Source organism: Aethalodelphis obliquidens, unplaced genomic scaffold (assembly GCF_003676395.1).
Source record: "Aethalodelphis obliquidens isolate GAN/ISIS:26980383/991018 unplaced genomic scaffold, ASM367639v1 scaffold27, whole genome shotgun sequence".
NCBI lineage: Eukaryota > Metazoa > Chordata > Mammalia > Artiodactyla > Delphinidae > Aethalodelphis > Aethalodelphis obliquidens.
The window spans coordinates 12,211,748-12,231,732 of record NW_020837971.1 but is presented as its reverse complement, the minus strand read 5'-3'; the positions used below and the strand labels follow the sequence as shown (position 1 = coordinate 12,231,732).

Sequence of the window (19,985 nt, the reverse complement as noted above, 5' to 3'; positions counted from 1 at the left end):
CTCACTGTTGTGGCCTCTCCCATTGCGGAGCACAGGCCCCGGACGCGCAGGCTCAGCGGCCATGGCTCACGGGCCCAGCTGCTCCGCGGCATGTGGGATCTTCCCGGACCGGGGCACGAACCCGCGTCCCCTGCATCGGCAGGCAGACTCTCAACCACTGCGCCACCAGGGAAGCCCTGGGAGTCAATTTTTTAAGTGAGAAGCTGAAGCCAAGATGAGGTATACAATATGTATAGAAGAAAGAGGAGGAATAAAATCAACAAACACTGAAGACTAAGGGTCCTGAGACAGTCTGGTAATATGGGAAGAGTGAAGCTTGTCCCTACACTCTCTTCTGTTTGCAAAGGACTCCTGGTCGTAACGCTACAGGAGGAAATCAGGGGAAGACCATAGTGTCTCACAGCTATGTCACTAACAAAGTCACCTGGAGCAAGGCTGTCATTCATTCATTCAACATTTATTGAGCACTGGGATAAATAATTAAGATAAAAATGAATGATCTGTGGTTCCTTTCCTCAAGAGCACACAGTCTAATGGGGAAGTCATAGTAAACTGTTCCAGGAGCTATAAAGAGGACTGTGAACTGTGTCCCATGGTAGAGACGATGAAGTGAGGGTGGAAGGATTCACCGGGGAGAATCACAGGTGCCTGTGCTAAGTACTGAATATGAATAAATTGTCAGACACATAAACAGATAGGGAGAAGCCTTCTAGGAAAAGGGAACAGCGGATATGGAGACGCTGAGGCACAAGAGGACATGGCAGAGTAGAGGAACGTGAAGATACCTGGTGTGGCTGGTGAGTCAGAGTTGTCCGAGTTAAAGTTGGCAAAGCAGGCTTTCCACTGAAAGGTCTCATAATCCATGATAAGAAGATTGGGATCTTTAGATCTAGTAGAGCCACCAAAGGATTTTAAGCAGGGGTGTGACCTAGTCACTTTTGTGTTTTCCGGAGCTTACTCTGGAAGTAGATGGAAGATAGTGCAGGGATGAGGCTAAAATCAAGCAAACTGTTTAGGGAGGTGAATTCAGTGGCTTCAGTTTCCTTACCTACATTGGCATTGGACTAGGTTAGGCATCACAAGTGCAACCTCTCCCAGGGCCGGACAAGTCCTGTGTGTGTGTCAGGTGCACTGTGTGCAGCTGGGGGCTCCATCGAGGAATAGAACGCATCCCATCTAAAATAGGGCAGCAACGGCTCAGCCCAGGGTGTTGTGTGTAGCTACGGACCTAGCAGTGCCAGACACTCCAGTTTAAAACACTTTTTATGAAGTCTTCCAGTATTTATATGTTGGTAACTAATTCCAAGGGGAAAACCAACATCAGCAGCAAGACTACAAGCTAAGTAAATACACCTGCCAGCTAGATTCTGATGGTATTCATCAGTTGGGAACCTTGGGACATGCAAAGCTCAAGGGCCCCTTCCAGCTCTAACAATATATGATTTTATGATATCCCAATGGTGTTTGTGCTACCCTATCACTGGTCATTCATGGTAAGTCATTCACACAGATGAAAATCTTTGGTGTTGCTTTAACAAGCCTAACCAGATATTTCCAGGGTTAGCATTCACCCATTGATATTTACATTTATTCATTCATTCATTCAACAAGTATTTATATAGTGCCAGTTATATGTAAAGCATTACATATAAGAGATAAAAGAAAGGAATGAACCTGGGGGGTTGAGGAGGAGAGGCTGGGACTTCTTACAAGAAGAAGAATTCAGTCATTTCTTACCTGTTGCCTCCATCAGCAGGTCTTAGTGGAGAGATTCTGCAGCCTGGCCCAGGGCCTTCATGCCCACCGTTTCCAGCTCACAAGATGCAGGGGTGAGCAAACTTGTCCACTGGGGGTTCCGGGACACTCAGGATCTGACTGCTTACTCTTCCATCTGAAGAAAAGACAAGTAGAAATAAAGGAAAGAAGGGTGAAATGAAAAAAAAAAAAAAAAAGGAAACTAAATTGCTCCTTAAAGTGGATTCCTGTGTTTATTACAAGGCTAAGGTAATCAGTGACATTTGTGAAGGAGGACTTTTTAGAAAGTCAGCCTAGGGACTTCCCTGCCGGTCCAGTGGTTAAGACTCTACAGTCCCAATGCAGGGGCCCCGGGTTTGATCCCTGGTCGGGGAACTGGATCCTCAGGCCCTTGAAGATCTTGCACATGGCAACGAAGATCCCTCATGCACAACTAAGACCCAGTGCAGCCAACTAAATATTTTTAAAAAGCCAGCCTAGGATTTTCTTTTTTAAAAACAGAATAAATATGAAAATGAAAGGCATAGAAAAACGTGTATTATATGGTACATTTGTGTAGAAAATGCATAGATCACCTCTAGAAGAAAACATGCACATAGGAACTAGCATTTGAATTCTGTTTAATTTCTACCATCAACAGAAAGGGAGCTTGAGATAAAATTAAGTTCTAAATAAACAAAGTTAAAATATACTAACACTAAAGCAAAAGAAAACAATAAATTACCATTTTAAACTTATTTTAAACCATTTTAATGTAAAATTTTTAACAAAATTACCATTTTATAAGAATTACAAAGATCTTAAAAATTATAATACCCAATGTTGTTCATGTAATACAGAACAGTGTCAAAAGCTTAAAAGATTGTATTAGTAAGAATTTATCCAAATTATTTAATATGCGTATAAAAATTTAAACATAAGGATGATTATCATAATACACATTTTAGAAACCTGAAAACAAACTAAATAGGGACTCGACTAAATAAATGGCATAAATGTGTTGCTATCAGGTTATTAACCATGGCTCATTTATTCTCATAGAAAGCTGTCTCAGGGAAGCCTATTTTGGTTGATGTATAAGAAAGAATCTTCTAACAGCTAGAGTCATGTAGCAATGGAGTGGGCAACTTGGGGCACTCCAGCAGGACTTTTTAGCAAGAGCTGGCATGTGTCACACAGCTCCGTGGGCAATAGAATAGGGCTGTCCAGGAGGGAAAGAACTAGGAGAAACCAGAAAGGTCATGTTAGGGAAGTGGTTAAGTTCCAAAGGATTAGAAACAGTGGAAATCGTCAGATAAATACCATGGGCCCAGACCAGTAGCGTCCAAGCCACGTTATATAATTTTAAATTGCCTTGTAGCCAAATTTGAAAACCACAAATAAGTAAAATTAATTTTAATAATACATTTTATTTAACCCAATATATCCAGAATATTATCATTTCCGCATGCCATCTATCTATCTATCCATGTGTCTATCTATCTATCTATAACTGTGAAGGAGATATTTTATATTCTTACTGTGTGTCCAGAGTCTGGTGTATGTTTTCACACTTGCAGCACATTCTGCATGAGCCGCATTTCAAGTGCTCAATGACCACATGTGGCTTGTGCTACCACGTTGGACAGCACTGCGCAGAGTCTGAGATGAGTGTCCGCACTCATAGCACTAGTGACCAGTGTTAGTGACCTCCTAGGCTATTTTGTTCACCACCTCTTTTCTGAGCCTTGCTGGGTGAGGAAGGACTTGGGTACTCGGGTGAAAAGTATACCTGAAAATAGGTCCAAGGGCAGGCAGCTGCAGAAGTTGGCATCTAAGACAATGTCCCTTCAGTGAGCGTGAGGGGATGGGATTCCTGCCCTGGCCACCAAATTGGACTTCACTGTCCTTCCCACCACTGAGTCCCTGAACCCTAGGATGGGTTTCAGGCCCCGGACCTCATAGTTTCTGTCTAACAGAAACAGCAGGTGCTCAATTTCATGTTATTCCTGTTAATGTCAAGTGCACAATGGCATGCCATGCCCTCCATAGACAGAAAGACAGACAGACACAGAGAGACAAAAGGTGCCTCAGCAAAGCTACCAAAATACCACACAACTGTTTTGGTAGGTAGCTTTTATTTATTTTAAACTTTATTTTGTTGAAGTATAGTTGATTTACAATGTTGTGTTAATTTCTGCTGTACAGCAAAGTGATTCAGTTATATATATATATATATATATATAACAATATATATGTATTTTTTTCATATTCTTTTCCATTATGGTTCATTACAGGATATTGAATAGAGTTCCCTGTGCTATACAGTAGGACCTTGTTGTTTATCCATTCTAAATGTAATAGTTTGCACCTACTAACCCCAAATTCCCAGTCCATCCTGCTCCCTCTCCCCCTCCCCCTCGGCAACCACAAGTCTGTTCTCTATGTCTGAGAGTCTGTTTTTGTTTCATAGATAGGTTCATTTGTGCCATATTTTAGATTACACGTATAAGTGACATCATATGGTATTTGCCTTTCTCTTTCTGACTTACTTCACTTAGTATGATACTCTCTAGTTGCAACCATGTTGCTGCAAATGGCATTATTTTGTTCTTTTTTATGGCTGAGTAGTATTCCATTGTATATATGTACCACATAGAGGATCAACTTCTTAATCCTTGACATTTTAATGTTAGGGGTATAATTTAAGTTTGCTCAGCAAAGAGTCTTGATCAGAAACACTAACCTGATTGATGATAAAAGGGGTTCAGGAAAGAGATAGAAAACTTACTCTATGATGTGCTTCCTGGGACAGAAGCCAGGAGTTTCATGCTTGTGCACCCTGGCTGATGCTCAGATCTAAGAAGGTGCACAGTCATATTGGTGGTGGGGTGGGGAAGTGGTAGCAGAAATGCAGACACTTGTTATGTGGACAGAGGGTATCGTGATCATCATCATGTCTGTGAAGTCACACGTCTATGAATCAATTTCTAAATCCTGGCTTCCCTAACAATCACGCAGGGATCTTGTTTAAAATGCATAATTCTCATCTCTACTTTCAGAGATTCTAATGCAGCAAGTCCGGGGCTGGACCCAAGGAGTCTGGATGTAAGCAGCATCCCAGGAGATCCTGATGCAGTTGGTCCCTGGAGAAATACGGTATTTCTAGCAACATTTCCAGGCACAAGAATCAGGATCTGGCCCCTCACTAGCCAGCACTAGGATAGAGTCAGAGTCCCAAGAGGGGCCAGCCTGCGAGGAACTGGGTGGCCACCAAGTCATACCACATGAGCCAAGGAGATGGGAGGTAGAGGAAAGGGCAGGGGGATTCCAGAGAGCCAGCTACCTGGACCGTAAGCACAGAAAATATGAGGTTCATCACAGACACTCCCTCTCCCCGCTGGGACTGACAACCATCTCTCCTAAGGCATGTTCTCTTCCTATGAAATGAGCCAACGTCAAAGACTTGGCACTCCTGCCACGTTAGTTTATTCGTGCTTCCACTCTAAGCTCGCCTGGAGTCTATACTTCCAGCACGGAATCTCATAACTATACTTGGCGGGGGTGTGGTTCATAGAGTTAGCAGTAAAAGTAATAATCCAGAAGCAGGCTAACATAGGACTCAGAAGGCAAAAACTGGATTATTTGGTGTAAGAAGTTGAAAGCAAGGCGTTTTAAGGCGAGTGACGCATTACTTGGGATAAGTCACCAGAGGGCGCCAGAGCATCCTTCGCCAAAAGAAGTTTCAGTTCAACAAAACCCTTTAGGCGTCAGTTAAACAAAAACACTTGCTCAAAGCGACAGGCTCCACCGAGGTAACCCTAAAGGCAGAAGAGAGTGGACAGGTGGTCCCTGAAAAAGTCTTCTGAGGCATGTAATCTCATTGAAGTAATCCGTTTTACGTTAAAAATGGACACGACTTTCCACGGACTGTCCTGATACATCCTGGTTTGCTTTAATATAGCACACAACGTTTTACATTTCTTAGGCCCTAAACAGGATGCTCCGGAGGGCGTCGTGCTGGCCTCTGGCACACAGTGGCGGGTCCTGGATTTCTGCAGCCAGAAATCACCGGGGACTGTGAACCCACTTGCCTGCTGTGGACACCTCCTACAAACCTGATTCGGAACTTGGAACCCTGGGCTGATGACCGCGGAGGGCCCCTATTCCACTGTCTTAGTTTACACCGGGGGAACTGAGGCTCAGAGTCGCACAGGGAGCTGTTCCGAATTACAAATCAGGTTAGTCTTGCAGTGAAACCCTGTTTTTCTAATCCGTGAATTGACCCTCGAGTCCGCAACAGGAATGGGGCTCGGTCCACGGATGGTCTAAAGCCTAAACAAGGATAAGAAAGGGACCGAGATCCAGGAAGTGGATTTCAGAGTCCAAGAGGGCAGCCTCGTGCAGGGGGTATGCGGGAGGCGACTTTGAGCAATACTACTCTTCTGCAAAATCCCGTGTGGTGCTGCCATCTTGTGGTCAACTAGGAAATTGAACTCAAACTTTGCCATAATGCTACCTTTTCCCTTAAATTATAATGTTTTGTAAAAGAACTGGCATTTGCTATATTTCTCTTTTTTCCTAATGCATTTGCTGGGTATTTCCAAGCTCCGTGATCATTAGAGAAATACTAAGGGACAAGTAGGAAGAGACATAACAATTTCACAACTGATTACTTTTTCTTTTTTTTTAAATGTTTTGGCCCGGTGGCACGTGGGATCTTAGTTCCCCTGACCAGGGATCGAGCCCGAGCCCCCTGCATTGGCAGAACGGGGTCTTAACCACTGGACCGCCAGGGAACTCCACAACCGATTACTTAGAAATTAAATTTAAAACCTCCATTTTTTCTAGACTCAGCCTTTGTGAGTGTAAAAGATCTGTGGATCTGGAATATTTTATAATATGCATTTGCTATGTAATCACTGACTCACAAAACATTCTGAATTAAAATAATGGCAAATATTTGACATTTACCGTGTGCCGTATCCATATTTTATGTGGATAAAAGTATTTTATAGATGCATAAAGTATCCATACGGACTTCCCTGGTGGCACAGTGGTTAAGAATCTGCCTGCCAATGCAGGGGACACGGGTTCGAGCCCTGGTCCGGGAAGATCCCACATGCCGTGGAGCAACTAAGCCTGCATGCCGCAACTACTGAGCCTGCGCTCTAGAGCCAGCGAGCCACAACTACTGAGCCCGCGTGTCACAACTGCTGAAGCCCACTTGCCTAGAGCCCGTGCTCTGCAACAAGAGAAGCCACTGCAATAAGTCCACGCACTGCAACAAAGAGTGGCCCCCACTCGCCGCAACTAGAGAAAGCCCGCACACAGCAATGAAGACCCAACACACCCAAAAATAAATAAATTACAAAATAAAAAAATAAAGTATCCATACGTTATGTGGATTAATTTATTTAAACCTCACAATAACCCCCAAAGGTAAGTGTCATTATTATCCTCATTTCACATACAAAGAAACTGAGGCATGGAGATATTGAGTAATTTGCTCAAGGTCACACAGCAAACAGATGGTGAATTGAGAGTCCAACCCATGATGTCTGGCCTAGAAGCCTGTGATCTTAACCACAAGACCAGTGGTTCTCAAAGTGTGGCCCCTAGACCAGCAGCACCATCATTACCTGGAAACTCAATAGAACTGCAAGTTCCTGGGCCCTACCCCAGACCTTTTTTTTTTTTTTTTTTTTGGGCTACGTTGAGTCTTTGTTGCTGCGTGCGGGCTTTCTCTAGCTGCAGTGAGCGGGGGCTACTCTTTGTTGCAGTGCGAGGGCTTCTCATTGCAGTGGCTTCTCTTGTTGCAGAGCACGGACTCTAGCCGCGTGGGCTTCAGTAGTTGTGGCATACAGGCTCAGTAGTTGTGGCTCGTGGGCCCTAGGGCGCAGGCCCAGTAGTTGTGGCCCACGGGCTTAGTTGCTCCGCGGCATGTGGGATCTTCCCAGACCAGGGCTCGAACCCATGTCCCCTGCATTGGCAGATGGATTCTTAACCACTGGGCCAGCAGGGAAGCCAACCCCAGACCTTTAGAACCAGAAATTCTGGCGATGGGAACCAGCAGACTTTTAACCAGCCCTCCAGAGGATTCTGCTACAGGCCAAAGTGTGACAACCACTCACCTAGGCTATGCTACCTCTAATTGTTAGTATATTTAAATAAAAGCAACTCTGTGCCTACACCTACCCTGGAGATCAGTATGGTAGATCATATTACACTGTCGTTTATGTTACTTCATATAATTATGGCATATTCAAAAGAAACTTTCCGAGACTTAAATATATATATATTTTTTATTTTTTGGAACATAGCAATTATATAATTAAGACCCTAAAAAAATTAGCTTCATTTCCCAAACTCATCAAACCACTGGTGACTCTTTTGATTAGGATAACAACCTACTTTTGGAGAGAAGAGGCCCAAGGGCAGAGGGTGTCGGTGGTTCCGAAGAGAAGCAGATGACACACCCAGGGGTTCAGAGCAGAGGCTGGCAGCAGGGAATAACTCCTCTTTTGCTCTAAAACAAAACATAAAGTAAATGTTAGAAAGAGGAAATTGCCTGGGCAGGAGGTATTTTTATTCCCCTCAGCTTGACAGCCAGAGAAAGAATGATGGGGCTTCCCCGGCAAAAGTAGGGTGACCCTCATTGTAGCAATTTAGTTAAACTGGAGCTACGCTTCCCCAAATTCCCTTCCCTGCACAGTTTCAGGTTGGCATGGGCCGCAAGAGACATTCTGGGGTGGAATTTGGGGGGCAGAAGTGAAACAGTAGCCATATTCCTTCTCCGGAGACTGGTTTGGGGTGTGAGGCACCGTCGCAGCCCAAGCTCCTGTCTCAACTCATTGGTGTGGGCAGCCACTGAGCTCACTGCCCCTCCAATCCCCTCCCCTGTGGGAGCCTCCTTCAGCTTCTGACTCCCGAGCCAGGTGTGTGGTTAATTCCACAGTGGAAGGCTCTGGCTTTTCCTATAGGACACCCACTCCCTTGAACTTGGAGGCTTTTTGAAAGACATATGTGAGTTCCAGTCTGTCCTTTGGTCCCAGCTTCATGCTTGTGCGTTCCAGTTTGTCCTTGATCTCTCCCACTTCATATCCATCTTCATCTTCCCTTCTAGAATGCCTGCCCTGGAGACTTCAGACCCCAGTACATAGGCTGTTTAGCTCACAAAATTATTTAGTGCTTATAATGTTATATATCACTCCTAGTGGTGGTGTTTTTTCCTCTAATTGAACCCTGACTGCTCTACGGGAACGGCGAGGACATCCCATCTGAGCACAGACATCCCATCTGAGAACAGACAATGGACAAGCCAAGAGGAAAAAAAAGAAAAAAGATGCTGGATACTGAAAGTGCCCTGGTTGAGTAAACCAGGGACTGTTAGGGTGACCCAATTTTCAGGGGAAGAAAGATCAACCAAGACGTGACAACCCTGACTTTTGTGTGCCCCTAACACAGGGGTGCACAATCACAATCAGTTTCATGGTTTGGTGGAAGGACATTAAAATAAGCCTACCTGGTGTGACCCAGCCCCGCCACTTACCAGCTGGGGGACCTTAAGCAAGTTACTTAACTGCTCTTTGTCTCAGTTCACGCACATGTAAAATGGAGATGATAATAGTACATACCTCAAATGTTGCTGAGAGGTCTGCGTGAATTAACATACCTAAAGCACCTTGAATAATCATCGGCATATAATAAGCACTATCTAACTTTCTTCTCTGTTTATAGGAGATGTTCATATTCACAGGTAATGCCAGTCCTCCGTGTGTTCCTTGGAGCATACCCTCCTTTCCCTCACCATTTGCTCCAGGAACTCCCCTTGCCTCTCTTGCAAGCATTCTCCTTCTCATCTCCCTCACCTAAAACCCCACCATCAGCCCTTATGGAGGGTGTCTTTTGAGCAGCCTACCAACCCTTCCCTGGGTCTTCTCTGCCCTGACCTCACCTTACAGAAACCAGTTATCAGCATCTAAAATCCAAGGTGCAAAGAATCCTGTGAGGTCTGAATGGCCATGGTGGGAGAGCAGCTATGAGAGGCTCTTCCTGCTTATATCACTAACTTAAGGAGCATCTGCTGTATACCATGCAGACCACCAGACCCATTCCCTACAATGCTTCAGTCTTCCCAACAGCACGTTGGGTAATACCATCTCTGTTTCACGGGAGAAGCAGTTGATGTTAAGAGAGGTTAAGTCATTGCCCTAAATCACACAGCTTAAGGGTCATGGGGTCAGGATAGGAAAGCAGGTCCTTGTGGGCTGTGTCCAGAGGCGTGTACCCACAACCATTGCTTCCAATGCTTCCTCTTCCCTCATCCCCTGTTTTGGCCTTGGGCAGAAGCCACCATGTTCAGACAGTGCACAATCAATTGACCAGGACAACAAGAAGGGCAGGCAGGTCATCTCAACCACTTATAAGGTGGGTATTATTATCCCCATTTCACATGTGCATGAGCTGAGGCAAAGAAAGATTAGGTAAACCCTGACTGTGCCTTCCTGTTTCCTAACGGGGCACTCCCTCTGGATTACAGGTTTTACTTCTCTCTAAAATGTTCTCAGTCGTTGAGGAGGAACCACAGGGACCACGCAGAAATGCTTTGATCTGGTTACGTAGGAGCAAAGTTAATTCATTACATACGCATGCCTTAGCACAAGAAGACCGGTTTCTCTCAGGAAAGAGGCTGTTTACCTTTTGTTACATACAGGGACATAGAAAGACTAGCACAATGTGTGCTGTAACAAACCCCTGAATACAAACCACTCATCTTTAGCAATTAGCAACGATTTGTGAATTTTGTTTCATCTATTGCTTGAGACATCCTGAAATTTCACTCATAAATTCTTCAGTATACATCTCTCACTGGAAAGGACCTTTTACATCGCTAATAAATCACTGTGCCATGATTGCACCTAGCGAAAGTCATAGTAAATTAGTAGCATCTAAAAAAAAACTAATATTAATAAGATTTTCAATAAATTAATAACATGCAATACTCAAACCCTATTCAAATGTCCTTGATTATCTCAAAAATGACTTTTTGTAGGTTTTTTTTATATGGCTTGCTAAGCCACAAATACAGGCAAATGATCTGGTTATGACAAACATAATCTCCCTCCCTCCCTCCCTCCCTCCCTCCCTTCCTTCCTTCCTTCCTAAGTATCTGTTGACTGCCTATTATGCCAGACCCTGCTCCAGGCCCTGGTGAAAGGGCTTTTTTTTTTTTTTTTTGCGGTACGCGGGCCTCTCACTGTTGTGGCCTCTTCCGTTGCGGAGCACAAGCTCCGGACGCGCAGGCTCAGCGGCCATGGCTCACGGGCGCAGCCGCTCCGCGGCATGTGGGATCTTCCCGGACCGGGGCACGAACCCGTGTCCCCTGCATCGGCAGGTGGACTCTCAACCACTGCGCCACCAGGGAAGCCCCTGAAAGGGCTTTTAAAGGCCACAGATTCTGTCCTCAAGGACTAATATGCTACCTGCTCCCTTCCCTGCCCCCCACCTGTACTCCCACGCACAGTCCTCATTTTTTTTTTTTCCCCTAAGAACTTTCTTTAGGAATTAATTGAGCCCAAATCAGAAACTCCAGTTACCGCATTGCTAAATCTCAGGGTCTTTAGAAAATTTCTAATACAATGTTTCTCAAACTGGTTTCTCCAACTATGAGCTTGGGTTACAAATATTGTGAATATGTTCACTATTAAGAATACAGCTGTGTTGGGACTTCCCTGGCAGTCCAGTGGTTAAGGCTCTATGCTTCCACTGCAGGGGGCACAGGTTCAATATCTGGTCGCAGACCTGAGATCCCACATGCCACACAGCTTGGCCAGCTCTATATACAGCTGTACAGAATAAAGCTAAGAGTGTTAGGCTGGAAAACATACAGGTTTAGCTCTATAACTGAATAAAATAATTCTGCCAAAATAACATCACAAATGCAGGGTGATTAGGTGCAATATTTCTTAAAATGAGGTCTGTGGATCCCAGGATGAGGGATGCAATCTATGGACATACTTGGGGTAGATCATGGTTTCTCCAGTTTGAGAAACCAACATAGGGTAGTGGATCCAGAGTCTTCTGAGGATTTCTGTAAAAATATATGTGCCAGGGCTCCATCTCAAACCTGCCAAATTAGAATTTCTATGAGTGAGGCCAAGGAATCTGAACTATAACATGCTCTTCAAGTGTTTCTGATGACTGACTAGTTTGAGAAACCATTGATCAAGGAGTTCCTTTACTTTTCTCCACTAATGCATGTTTAAGTCGGTCCTACAATTTCCTAACAAATACTCAACCCCCACCCCCACCCCCCCAGCTTACTTTCCTCTGATTCTGCCCATTCTGTTGTAGACACTATTGTTGTTGTTTTGGGTTTTGGGGGTTTTTTTTGGTATTTTATTTTATTTTTTGGCCACACCACGCGGCTTGCAGGATCTCAGTTCCCTGACCAGGGATTGAACCTGGATCACGGCAGTGAAAGCCCAGAATCCTAACCGCTAGGCCACCAGGGAACTCCTGACACTATTGTTGTTGATGTCTTTCTTATACTGAGCTGAGACTCCCTTTCCCTCAAGTTTGACCTAAGGATCCAGTGATCCAGAGAGCACATTTAAATCAGAACCTGTAAAATTATTATTAAACAATAATCTTTGTATTATAACCTCTTAAGACACCCTGGCCTCTAAAAGCCTGGTAATTCTTGGAGAACATTTTTTGATAAAAAATATCTCAGGTTCAGTACATTATGTTACTACATTCAGATTGATTCTTACTGGCTTTCTTTAATTACAGTGATTCATAGACTAGCGTCTGACTAGACTACTAGGAAGTATCCATGACTATCTTTTGAAAATTTGGGGGAAAAGTGTGAAACATATGTGTATAAGGATTGTGTTTGAGGAATGGAATTTGTTAAGCAAGGTAGATTTTATATTTTTCCATGATGCATCCTTTGATTTTATTTTCAAGTTATTGAAAATTTTCCAATATTGTTTTCCTCCCTCTCTTCCTTTCTTCCTTCTGTCCTGCTTTCCTGCTGCTGTAGGCTGTGTTTAGTCTTCCTACTATGGGACAGGCAGAGGCTGAGCGCATTTGGATTCTGTTACAGCACTCTAGGAATGATGAGACAAAGGAGAGTGACCATGGGGATGAGCAGAAGAGATGGAAAAGGCAGGGAAGGGACATGCCAGCACCAGACTGCCAAGTGCCTGTTAGGGCAAGGGAGGTGGAGGAGGGAAAATTACTGTGGGATTTGGAGGGAATAGGGGAGCGACTGGCAGAACTGGTAAGGTCTGAAGGAGTGAATTCTGAGGAGAATAAGGTAATACTTTTGGATATGTTGGTTTGAAGAACTCGTGGAAAATGTTGATTAGGCTTTTGTACTGTAGTTCTGAACTTAGGATCATGCTTAGGCCAGAGGGAAAGGCTTTAAGCCAAAGTTATAAACCTCCAAGACTGAAATTTAAGGCATCAGTGAGAAGGTTGCAAGAGTATGTCAGGGGAAGGTAATCTTTCTCCGAATTTCTAGAATAGCAGAGAGGGCCCATGTCTAGTGATGCATATTTAGTAATACTTTTTTTTGTTTTGTTTTGTTTTTGTTTTTATTGAAGTATAGTTGATTTACAGTGCTGTGTTAGTTTCAGGTGTACAGCTGATTCAGATATATATATATATTCCATTTCAGATTCTTTTCCCTTACAGGTTATTACAAAATACTGAGTATAGTTCCCTGTGCTGTACAGTAGGTCCTTGTTGTTTATTTTATAAATAGTAGTGTGTATATGTTAATCACAAACTCCTAATTTATGCTTTCCCTCCGCTCCCCACCACAATATTTTGTTTTCCTGATTTTCTGCTACATTTTCTGTTTTTGTTTGTTTGTTTGTTTGTTGTTTTTGTGCGGGCATCTCACCGTCGTGGGCTCTCCCGCTGCGGAGCACAGGCTCCGGATGCGCAGGCCCAGCGGCCATGGCTCACGGGCCCAGCCGCTCCGCGGCATGTGGGATCTTCCCGGACCGGGGCACGAACCCACATCCCCTGCATCGGCAGGCGGACTCTCAACCACTGCGCCACCAGGGAAGCCCTCTGCTACATTTTCTACATAAATTTACCTCAGAGTTTTACAATAAATTTTATTTTTCCTCAGGATTTATAAATATTTACTTCCTTTGGGTGATCTATTTTTTTACTCGAGCTGTTCTCTGGCTAAACTATGTAAGTTGTTCAGTCTGTCTGGCAGCAAGTTCTTTGTCCTTGTAACTATTTTTTTTTAATGGTAAAATACACATGATATGACGTTTACCACCTTAACCATTTTTAGATATACAGTTCAGTGTCATTAAGTTTACTGACTTTGGGACTTCCCTGGTGGCGCAGTGGTTAAGAATCCGCCTGCCAATGCAGGGGAGATGGGTTCAATCCCTGGTCTGGGAAGGTCCCACCTGCCGTGGAGCAACTAAGCCCGTGCACCACAACTACTGAGCCTGTGCTCTGGAGCCTGCGAGCCACAACTGCTGAGCCCGTGTGCCACAACTACTGAAGCCTGCGTGCCTAGAGCCCATGCTCTGCAACAAGAGAAGCCACTGCAATGAGAAGCCCACGCACCACAACAAAGAGTAGCCCCCACTTGCCGCAACTAGAGAAAGCCCACACACAGCAAGGAAGACCCAACTTCGCCAAAAATAGGTAAATAAATTTATTTAAAAAAAAGTTTACTGACTTTGTTGTGCTACCATTACTACCATCCATCCTTAGAACACTTTTCATCATGCAAAACTGAAACCTGTACCTATTAAACACTAACTCCCCATTCTCCCCTCCCCTCCAGGTCCTGGCACCCACCATTTAACTTTCTGTATTTCACTTTCTGTGAATTAGACCCCTCTAGGAACCTCATGTAAGTGGAATCACACAGTGTTTGTCCTTTTGTGTTGGGTTTATTTCACTCAGCATAATGTCCTCAAGGTTCATCCATGTTGTAGCAGGTGTCAGAATTTCCTCTATTTTTTTTCTTAATTTTTATGTATTTAGTTACTTATTTTGGGCTGTGTTGGGTCTTCGTTGCTGTGCGCGGGCTTCCTCTAGTTGCAGCGAGCGGGGGCTGCTCTTCATTGCGGTGTGTGGGCTTCTCATTGCGGTGACTTCTCTTGTTGCGGAGCACGGGCTCTAGGCTTCAGCAGTTGTAGTACACGGGCTCTAGAGTGCAGGCTCAGTACTTGTGGCGAACGGGCTTAGTTGCTCTGCGGCATGTGGCATCTTCCTGGACCAGGGCTCGAACCCGTGTCCCCTGCATTGGCAGGCGGATTCTTAACCACTGCGCCACCAGGGAAGCCCCAGAATTTCCTTCCTTTTTAAGGCTGAATAATATTTCATTGTATGTATATACCACATTTTCTTTTTCCATTCATCCATCAATGGACACTTGGATTACTTTCATCTTTTGGCTATTGCAAATAATACTTCTGTGACCATGAATGTATAAATATCTCTTTGAGATGCTGGTTCATTTATTTTGGGTATATACTGGATCATACGGTAATTCTATGTTTAATTTTTTGAGGAACTGCCATACTATTTTCCACAGTGGCTGCACCATTTTACATTCTCACCACCAGTGCACAAGAATTCCAATTTCTCCACATGCTCACCAGCACTTGTTATTTTCTGTTGTTGTCGTTTTAATAGTAGCCATCCTAATAGGTGTGAGGTGATACCTCATTGTGGTTTTATGTGCATTTCACTAATCATTAGTGATGTTGAGCATCTTTTCATATACCTGTTGGCCACTTGTATGTCTTTTTTGGATAAATACCTATTCAAGTCCTTTCTTCATTTTTAAATCAGGTTGTTTTTTGTTGTTGAGTTGTCCATATAATTCTTTTTTTTTTTTTCAGCTGCACTGCATGGCATGTGGAACTTCCCCAACCAGGGCCACCAGGGATTGAACCTGTGCCCCCTGCAGTGGAAGCGCAGAGTTTTAACCACTGGACAACCAGGGAAGTCCTGTCCATGTAATTCTTGATGGTTGTGTTTCAGTAAGTAATTTTTGTCCTTGTCCTCCTTTTCTTCTTACTTTTTTCAGCAAAGTGTGTAGCTTCTTAGAACTCTGGTGTGTAGTTTCAGTGTTCATATAGGAATGAAAACAAACAACTGAAAAAAAAAGAATTAAAGAAAGAAAAAGAAATGTAGTAACTTCTGGAATCTGGTGAATTATATATTTCACAAGCAAGTCTTGTGAAAAGGAATCATTTGACTCATGCAAGCTGAAAAGGACAGAGGTAGAGCAGATTCACTCATTTAAATCTTAACACAGGGTTCCCATAAAGTCACCCCGATCCACTTCTTGCTCTGCTGCTTCTGGGTCTGTTCCATTCTGAGACCGCCTTTCCCAGTGTGCTTTTAAATGGATGCCAACAGCCACCTTCTTCTTTTTCCTCCTCCCTCTCCCGCTCTTCCTCAAGTAAACTTTATTTTGACATAATTACAGATTTATAGAAGCGTTACGAGAATAGCATAAAGGATTTCTGTGTGCCTGTCTGTAAAGGAAAACTCACTTGCTTTGTGTGTCCTTCACTCTTCCACTCACACACTCCACCTCTGACACCAAGTGTGTGGTAGTTTTTTCCACACGTTAAGCAATTCTGCAACACCAGCTGGGTGTCCTATAATTTAACTCAGTTCTGACACTGCCTGGAGATACTGCCGGATCCCACAGGTTAAGGGCTCGGTCCTATAAGACTGCGCCCCCTTCCTCCCCACCCTCGCCTTTTCAGATGCCAGTAGAAACTCCAGGTTGTCACCTGTGCTACTGACCAACTGGCTATAAATTGGAGGTTCTCACAACCCCTTCCTCAAGTTCAATTACCTTGCTAGAGTGACTCACAGAGCTCAGAGAAATATTTATTTCCATTGACCAGTTTATTATAAAGGATACAAATTTACAGCCAGATGAAGAGGTATATAGGGCAAGGTCTGGAAGAGTCCTGAGGAGAGGAGTTTCTGTCCCTGTGGAACTGGGGTGCACCACCTCCCAGTGTGTGGAAGCTTTCACCAACTAGGAAGCTGATCAAATTTTGTTCAGGAGTTTTTATAGAGCTTAATCTCCATCCTCCCCACGTTCCCAGAGGTTGGTGAGTATGGCTGAAACTTCCATACTCTTCCATTCTAATCACTTTGCCTTTCTGGCGACCAGCTCCATCCAGAGGTTATCTTGGGGCCCACCCTAAGTCACCTCATTAGCATAAACTCGGGTGTACATGAGAGGGGCTCCTTATGAATGATCAGACCCTCCTATCACTCAGGGAATGGCAAGGGTTTTAGGAGCTCAGAGCCAGGAACTATGACAAAGACCAAATGTATTTCTCATTATACCACACCCCTTAACCAGGTTCCCTAGTTAACTTTTTACCCCATTTGTTTTATCATTCTTTTTCTTGTCTCTTACTTTATACATATACTATCTGCGTGTGTACGTGTATAATGTAATTTTTTGGAACCATGGGCAATGAGTTGCAGATGTGATGACTCTCTCTCAATACGTCAGTGTGTAGTATCTAAAAACAAAACTATCAACCACAGTATAGTTATGAAAACACAGTGATAAAAAACAAGATATTAAACTTGATATAATAACTCAGATTTCACTAATTGTTCCAATAACACCTTTTATTGGGGGAAAAATATCACAGGTTTTGAGTTGCGTTCTATTGTCAGTCTCTTTAGATATTGCTGAATTCTCCTCCGTAAGGTTGTAACATTTTGCATTCCCCCCCGAATGCAAGGAGTTGCATTCCCCCCCGGAATGCAAGGAGTAGCTCTATTCTCCCCCGGAGCTACAGGAGTAGCTCTATTCTTATTCACATCCAATGAGAAAAAATAGGTCCAGGTCACCCACCAATAAACTCAGTTTCTTGGAACTGAATCTTTTATGCCCTGATTGGTCTGATTTGATTCACGTGTTCTTCTCTGAACCAATTACTGTTGTCAGGAGACATAGGCTTGCTGATCAGCTTACCCTGGGTCACATACTTCTTTCCAGGAGCCAGAGTGGATTCAGGTTCACCTGAAGCATGTGGGCTCAGAGTGTGGAGTAAGGGGTGGTTCCCCAAAGCAAAATCAGGGAACAATTACTACAGAGTAGAGCTGGGTAAAAACAGCAGCAACAACAGCAACTATCCAATACACTCTCCCCTTAACAGATATCCAACCTACACATACGCACCGAAACAACAAATGTCTCCTGAGCTTGGCAAAAGAGAAACAGATATAGCAAAACTAGAGCACAGGTAGACTCCAACCTCATTTTTCATTTTCATGCAGTCAATATTTTAATGTCTCTTCTTTTGTTCATAGCACAGAGATATTTTGATCTAGGTACTGCCTCTGTTTAATTTTATTTTGTTTTTCAATTTAATTAATCACAACAGCTCTAGGTAGCAGCAGGAAACGGCATATCGTGTGGTCGGGCCACTCAAGAGGGCTGTCCTCTTGCTCTCTGTACACGCCCCGCCTGACCAGGGCCTGCTTCACCTACACCTACTCAGATAACTGACCTTCCTCCTTGCCCCGGCTCCAGCTGGTGATTGTTCTTATCGAAGGGGCCGTGAGGGGCGTGCCTCTCTGCTGGTTTCCCTGGTAACCAGTGAGCCCGTCTGATGTCAATTCCCCTATAACTGGGAATCTCCCCTTCCCCAGGGAGTAAAGCCTGCCGAGTCCTGCCCACTGGGTACACAGAGGGGTGTCACTCCAGGACCGTGCTTCAGACGTGTAAGCTCCCCATCCATTAAACCATTGACGTCTCTGTTGCTTACTTGGGACTCTTTCTTTGGTCTTTTTTTTTGGACACTATGGCGTGGCTTGCGGGATCTTAGTTCCCCGACCAGGGATTAAACCCGGGCCCCCAGCAGTGGAAGTGTGGGGTTCTAACCACTGAACCACCAGGGAAGTCCCTCTTCCTTCAGTCTTAACACTGGGCAAGTGCAGGCCTTGCAGGCATGCGGGGTGCAGCCCAATACATATTCATCCTACTTTTGAAAAGTATGTCTTAAAAAAATAAAAGTATGTACTTGAAACCATTTTACAAAGTGTTAAGTCAAGCAAAAACTTAAACCCAGGGTTTTTTTGTTCCAAGCCACAGGACTTCTGAAATTGCGATCTTTTTAAAATAACTTAGGTGCTGCTTTCCTCTCAGGTTCTCACAAAAAGAAAATCTTAAGAAGTTTCATTGTTAGAATGTTTATTTTTTTGTTTTTTTTTCTTCTTTTTTTTCTAGAATGTTTATTTTTTCCTGCCTTTTCAAATGACAGAATTTTCATCTTTCGTAGAAATCGGAGGGCTCACCGTGTAGGGTGATGATTTGTTGCTATCCCATGTTTCTTCTCAAGCTCATTTTTCTTCGGATTATAAAGCTTCTGAATGGTCAGTTGCTGTCACAACAGATCTTCAGTCTTGTTTCCGTGCTCTCAGTCCTGTCTCTGGGCAGTTTCTTTTTTTAAATTTATTTATCCATTTAGTTATATTTTTTTGGCTGCATTGGGTCTTTGTTGCTGCACGCAGGCTTTCTCTGGTTGTGGCCAGCGGGGGCTACTCTTTGTTGTGGTGTGTGGGCTTCTCTCATTGCGGTGGCTTCTCTTGTTGTGGAGCATGGGCTGTAGGCGCACAGGCTTCAGTAGTTGTGGCTCATGGGCTCTAGACCTCAGGCTCAGTAGTTGTGGCGCCCGGGCTTAGTTGCTCTGTGGCACGTGGGATCTTCCTGAACCAGGGCTCGAACCTGTGTCCCCTGCATTAGCAGGTGGATTCTTAACCACTGCGCCACCAGGGAAGTCCTCGTGGGCAGTTTCTTGAAGCCCAGTAACGTTAGCTCTGTCAGATGTGTCTGTACCAGGACAAACTGATTTCTTGTTTTAGATGCAAAGAGTATTTGGAAAAGTATTTTCTGAACCTAATTGTTTAGTGTACTTTCAAGCACACACATTTTTTTCCCCTAGTCACTGAACCTCAAAAAGTCCTACTATTCCTTGATATAGGAATGTACTCCTTTTTACTTTCTGTAGTAAACTTTTCACATTCCACTAAGCAGAGACCAGAAATGCCTTTAAAAAAAAAAAAGAATTGCATTGAAATGTCTCTCTCCATTTTTAATCAACAACTAGACTAATAATAAACAAAGGAAACCCTGCCTGCATCGTCACGTAGGTTTAAAGGAGGAAAATGCAGGAAAGTGTTTTTGGAAAGCATTGAAGGATGCA

General features: G+C 43.9%; 1 long non-coding RNA gene across 8 annotated transcripts in view; it reads left to right on the top strand.

The window, feature by feature from the left end:
• LOC113629504 (uncharacterized) overlaps positions 1 to 19,985 on the top strand; it is a 73,271-nt gene that overhangs the window by 34,354 nt on the left and 18,932 nt on the right. For 3 of the 8 annotated variants that reach the window (XR_003436575.1, XR_003436570.1, XR_003436569.1), the window contains 2 exons: positions 4,797 to 4,893; positions 5,723 to 6,805. This is a non-coding gene — a long non-coding RNA (uncharacterized LOC113629504). The other 5 variants (XR_003436571.1, XR_003436574.1, XR_003436573.1 and 2 more) reach the window with 5 other exon arrangements.